The sequence below is a fragment of the Schistocerca cancellata genome, unplaced genomic scaffold (genome assembly GCF_023864275.1).
Source record: "Schistocerca cancellata isolate TAMUIC-IGC-003103 unplaced genomic scaffold, iqSchCanc2.1 HiC_scaffold_843, whole genome shotgun sequence".
NCBI lineage: Eukaryota > Metazoa > Arthropoda > Insecta > Orthoptera > Acrididae > Schistocerca > Schistocerca cancellata.
This window is the reverse complement of record NW_026046854.1, coordinates 20,001-25,000: the sequence shown is the minus strand read 5'-3', so window position 1 is coordinate 25,000 and position 5,000 is coordinate 20,001. Positions and strand designations below refer to the sequence as shown.

Below are 5,000 nucleotides of genomic sequence, written 5' to 3'. Positions count from 1 at the left end.
GCTTAATCTTTGAGACAAGCATATGACTACTGGCAGGATCAACCAGGGAGCTGCGTCAACTAGAGCTGAGCAGCCGGCCGCCCGGGAGTGTGTCCCAGGGGCCCGCGCGAACACGCAAGCGTCCGCTCAATTATTCTGCAAACAGGAGGAGGCTGAGCTCCCCTGCACAATACACCTCGAAACCCTCTCAGGTCCCGGCGGCGCGCAGCGCCGTCCTAAGTACTTGGTCGGGTTCGAGAGAGGCGCAATCGCCCGGAGTTAGGCGAGTAGACGCTTTAGGTGCGACCACCCGTGCTCCCAACTGAGCTTGCCGCTGCCGACAGAGGCCCGGGAGCGTGCTGTCGTGGCATTGCCGGCGGGAGACAACACGCGCCACCTACGGTGACCGGCAGCTCCAACGCCAGCGCCACAGAAGGGCAAAGGCCCCACGTGGGTGCCGAAGCGAACTCTCCCAGCACAGCGCACGTGCCAACACGTCTGCACAACTGCGATACAAACCACCAGCGAGAACCGCTGGGGCGACCGAGCAGCAGACGGCGTCGCGGCGCCGAGTGCCGGGCGGCGGCGCATCCTCAACGCACACAGTCCTCAGTCGGACCAGCACACTGCAGATGTCCACCGCGCTTCGCACCGGGCCCGCGAGGACCCACTTTGGCCGCCCGGCGCCGCGCGCAGGGTGCCCCGGCGCGCAGCTGCGCCGCCTGCCGCGTCCGTCGGCCGGCGCGCCTGCCACTGGGCGCCCCCACCAGCCGGCTGTAGCGCGTGCGCCCACGCACCGCGCGGCCAGCACGCCGGGCGGCCCCCCCTCACCGGCCGGGGACGGTCCCACCCAGCCACCGCCGCGTATCGCTTCACACACAGATTTGCCCTTACTGATTTACCTCCAGCAACAACAACCGCACCACAATGGGTTTACCAGTTGTTCATTTGCGTAACGTCACCAGCAAACGTAGACGTCCATCCCAGTTTGCAAATGCAACGATTATTGCATACCTGTCTGTTAGGTGTCACGACACACTACGTCTGCCCACATACACGCAACAAAATGTGCACGACTAGAGAACACGTGGGAGGTGGCCCCCTACGTATGCGATGTCCATTACGAGACCGACTGTCAACCAGCATCTGTACCATGTCGCAGATGTGGAACGCGGTGCACCATGCTATCACACTGTGTGAGAAGAGACGACTACGTTTGAATACACGCGCCACTACATCAACAGACGGCTCATGCTGATCGCCATCCAGGGCGTCCGTTAATCCCACACGTCTCTATGGCGTACCACACTGCAATGTAGCTGTTATGGGGAGACGGCACGTGGCTGAGTGCACAACATTTGGACCGTATGGTTCGCTGTTGTTGGGCGCAGTCGTTGTACGGTCACACATGTGCCACAGCGTATCATGCAGTACATACGGACCTATGTGCAGTACAATGTGAGGGTTAAGCTTACGACATCAGCGGACAGTGGACACAGGCCGTACCACGACGTAGACTGAGCGCTTCGACATGCGAATGCCAGTGAACAGCTGCGAAGGGCATTGAACACGCAAGCACCTGAACGACCAGCGTGCGAAGGCAGGGGGGAGGGTGGGGGCGATGTACATCCTGCAGTCGTCCACATTACAGTGTACAGCGGGAGCATGTAAAAAGTAAGCAACACTTGCGAAGTGTTGAACATGAAACGATACACAAGAGGGTGGGCGGTGCGAGTAGCGAACTATATTCAGAGGGTTGTGGTTAGACAACACTGGATTAATGTAACGTGTCATATGCCAATTACAGAGCAGGTTAAGGCACAACTTGGGTTAGGTTAAGGCACAACGTGGGTTAGGTTAAGGCACAACTTGGGTTAGGTTAAGGCACAACGTGGGTTAGGTTAAGGCACAACGTGGGTTAGGTTAAGGCACAACGTGGGTTAGGTTAAGGCACAACGTGGGTTAGGTTAAGGCACAACGTGGGTTAGGTTAAGGCACAACGTGGGTTAGGTTAAGGCACAACGTGGGTTAGGTTAAGGCACAACGTGGGTTAGGTTAAGGCACAACGTGGGTTAGGTTAAGGCACAACGTGGGTTAGGTTAAGGCACAACGTGGGTTAGGTTAAGGCACAACGTGGGTTAGGTTAAGGCACAACGTGGGTTAGGTTAAGGCACAACGTGGGTTAGGTTAAGGCACAACGTGGGTTAGGTTAAGGCACAACTTGGGTTAGGTTAAGGCACAACTTGGGTTAGGTTAAGGCACAACTTGGGTTAGGTTAAGGCACAACTTGGGTTAGGTTAAGGCACAACTTGGGTTAGGTTAAGGCACAACTTGGGTTAGGTTAAGGCACAACTTGGGTTAGGTTAAGGCACAACTTGGGTTAGGTTAAGGCACAACTTGGGTTAGGTTAAGGCACAACGTGGGTTAGGTTAAGGCACAACGTGGGTTAGGTTAAGGCACAACGTGGGTTAGGTTAAGGCACAACGTGGGTTAGGTTAAGGCACAACGTGGGTTAGGTTAAGGCACAACGTGGGTTAGGTTAAGGCACAACGTGGGTTAGGTTAAGGCACAACGTGGGTTAGGTTAAGGCACAACGTGGGTTAGGTTAAGGCACAACGTGGGTTAGGTTAAGGCACAACGTGGGTTAGGTTAAGGCACAACGTGGGTTAGGTTAAGGCACAACGTGGGTTAGGTTAAGGCACAACGTGGGTTAGGTTAAGGCACAACGTGGGTTAGGTTAAGGCACAACGTGGGTTAGGTTAAGGCACAACGTGGGTTAGGTTAAGGCACAACGTGGGTTAGGTTAAGGCACAACTTGGGTTAGGTTAAGGCACAACGTGGGTTAGGTTAAGGCACAACTTGGGTTAGGTTAAGGCACAACTTGGGTTAGGTTAAGGCACAACTTGGGTTAGGTTAAGGCACAACTTGGGTTAGGTTAAGGCACAACTTGGGTTAGGTTAAGGCACAACTTGGGTTAGGTTAAGGCACAACTTGGGTTAGGTTAAGGCACAACTTGGGTTAGGTTAAGGCACAACTTGGGTTAGGTTAAGGCACAACGTGGGTTAGGTTAAGGCACAACGTGGGTTAGGTTAAGGCACAACGTGGGTTAGGTTAAGGCACAACGTGGGTTAGGTTAAGGCACAACGTGGGTTAGGTTAAGGCACAACGTGGGTTAGGTTAAGGCACAACGTGGGTTAGGTTAAGGCACAACGTGGGTTAGGTTAAGGCACAACGTGGGTTAGGTTAAGGCACAACGTGGGTTAGGTTAAGGCACAACGTGGGTTAGGTTAAGGCACAACGTGGGTTAGGTTAAGGCACAACGTGGGTTAGGTTAAGGCACAACGTGGGTTAGGTTAAGGCACAACGTGGGTTAGGTTAAGGCACAACGTGGGTTAGGTTAAGGTAGAAATTGCGTTACATTGCGGTACAAATTGCGTTACATTGCGGTACAAATTGCGTTACATTGCGGTACAAATTGCGTTACATTGCGGTACAAATTGCGTTACATTGCGGTACAAATTGCGTTACATTGCGGTACAAATTGCGTTACATTGCGGTACAAATTGCGTTACATTGCGGTACAAATTGCGTTACATTGCGGTACAAATTGCGTTACATTGCGGTACAAATTGCGTTACATTGCGGTACAGATTGCGTTACATTGCGGTACACATTGCGTTACACATTGCGGTACACATTGCGTTACACATTGCGGTACACATTGCGTTGCACATTGCGGTACACATTGCGGTACACATTGCGTTACACATTGCGTTACACATTGCGGTACACATTGCGGTACATTGCGGTACACATTGCGGTACATTGCGGTACACATTGCGTTACATTGCGGTACACATTGCGTTACATTGCGGTACACATTGCGTTACATTGCGGTACAAATTGCGTTACGAATTTGGTTAAGTTAAGGTGCAAAATGGGTTAGGTTAAGGTGCGAAATGGGTTGGATTACAGTACACAACGTGGTAAGAGAGTGTGTTGGGGGGGGGGGGGGGGCCGAGGTTCGTTGGTAGTGATCATTGTAAGTGAATGTCTGAGGCAGCTTCAGTATGTCACAGCAGTTATGTCTCGTCAGGATGCGCTTTTCGCTCGTGACTGGAGGCGCGCCGCGTCTGTGGTTGCGGCAAGGGAGCGGCAGACCTGTGTGATTCATTCCTGCCATTGTTTCTGTGCCGTAACAGGAGGCAGTGTGGTGGTGTTGGGTGCACCCCTGTGTAGGACATGTGTGGGTGTTGGTGGCTTATCTGAGCAATTGTGGATGTCGGACGGGTGGGATATTCTATTTTAGAATTGGACCCCCTGGTGTGGTTATCATAGTGTGGATGGTGTACTGTGGCGGAGAGGATGCACCGGACGTTGGTCCATGCTGGTGCTTACATATTGTATCTGTGTCTGTTACAGGCAGAGAGTAATGTGTGATAGAGTGTCTCGCTGATGTGTGGTTCATATTGTGTGCACAGACTTACAGCATGTATAGGGACAGCGGGAATTTGGCATATTGGATATAACTCTTCGTGAAACGCAAGATATAGGGGTGGATTGCAACGTACGAGTGCGGGAAGAGTCCGCCGTTCATCCGCTGGAGTTGCGATTTCGGCGGTTGGGGTGGGGCACGTGCGGGTGCGGGTGGAGTGATTGTCGGTTGACTACTTCGTGCGACGCAGGCACTGGCGTTCGGGTTCCTGTGGTGGACAGATTATGCAGGCTTTGTGGGTGGCGTCGGAAAATGGGTACTGTGGGACCTAGCGATGTCGTAGTCGGGGTGGCGTCTCATAGATGGCGGTATCGTCGGTGCAGCAGGTCATGTTTCGGGAGACTTGCAGATGGCGGTATTTAGTTTTCGTGTTGCGCGCGACATGGTGGACGTAGTGTCGTCCGATTCGCGTAGATGGGGCTATTGCATGTGGTTTCGTCACATTGTCATAGATGGCGATGCTGTGGTTTGGCAGTATGGTTGGTGTAGTTCCGTTGGATTCCTGTAGATGGAGGTGTCGTTTCTG

The 5,000-nt window shown here is 53.1% G+C and overlaps 1 non-coding gene across 1 annotated transcript in view; it reads right to left on the bottom strand.

The window, feature by feature from the left end:
* Positions 1-49, bottom strand: part of LOC126147089 (small subunit ribosomal RNA) — a 1,909-nt gene extending 1,860 nt beyond the window's left edge. Inside the window, exon 1 of the ribosomal RNA XR_007529974.1 lies at positions 1-49. This exon is cut by the window's left edge and continues 1,860 nt beyond it. This is a non-coding gene — a ribosomal RNA (small subunit ribosomal RNA).
* Positions 50-5,000: the final 4,951 nt, after the last annotated feature.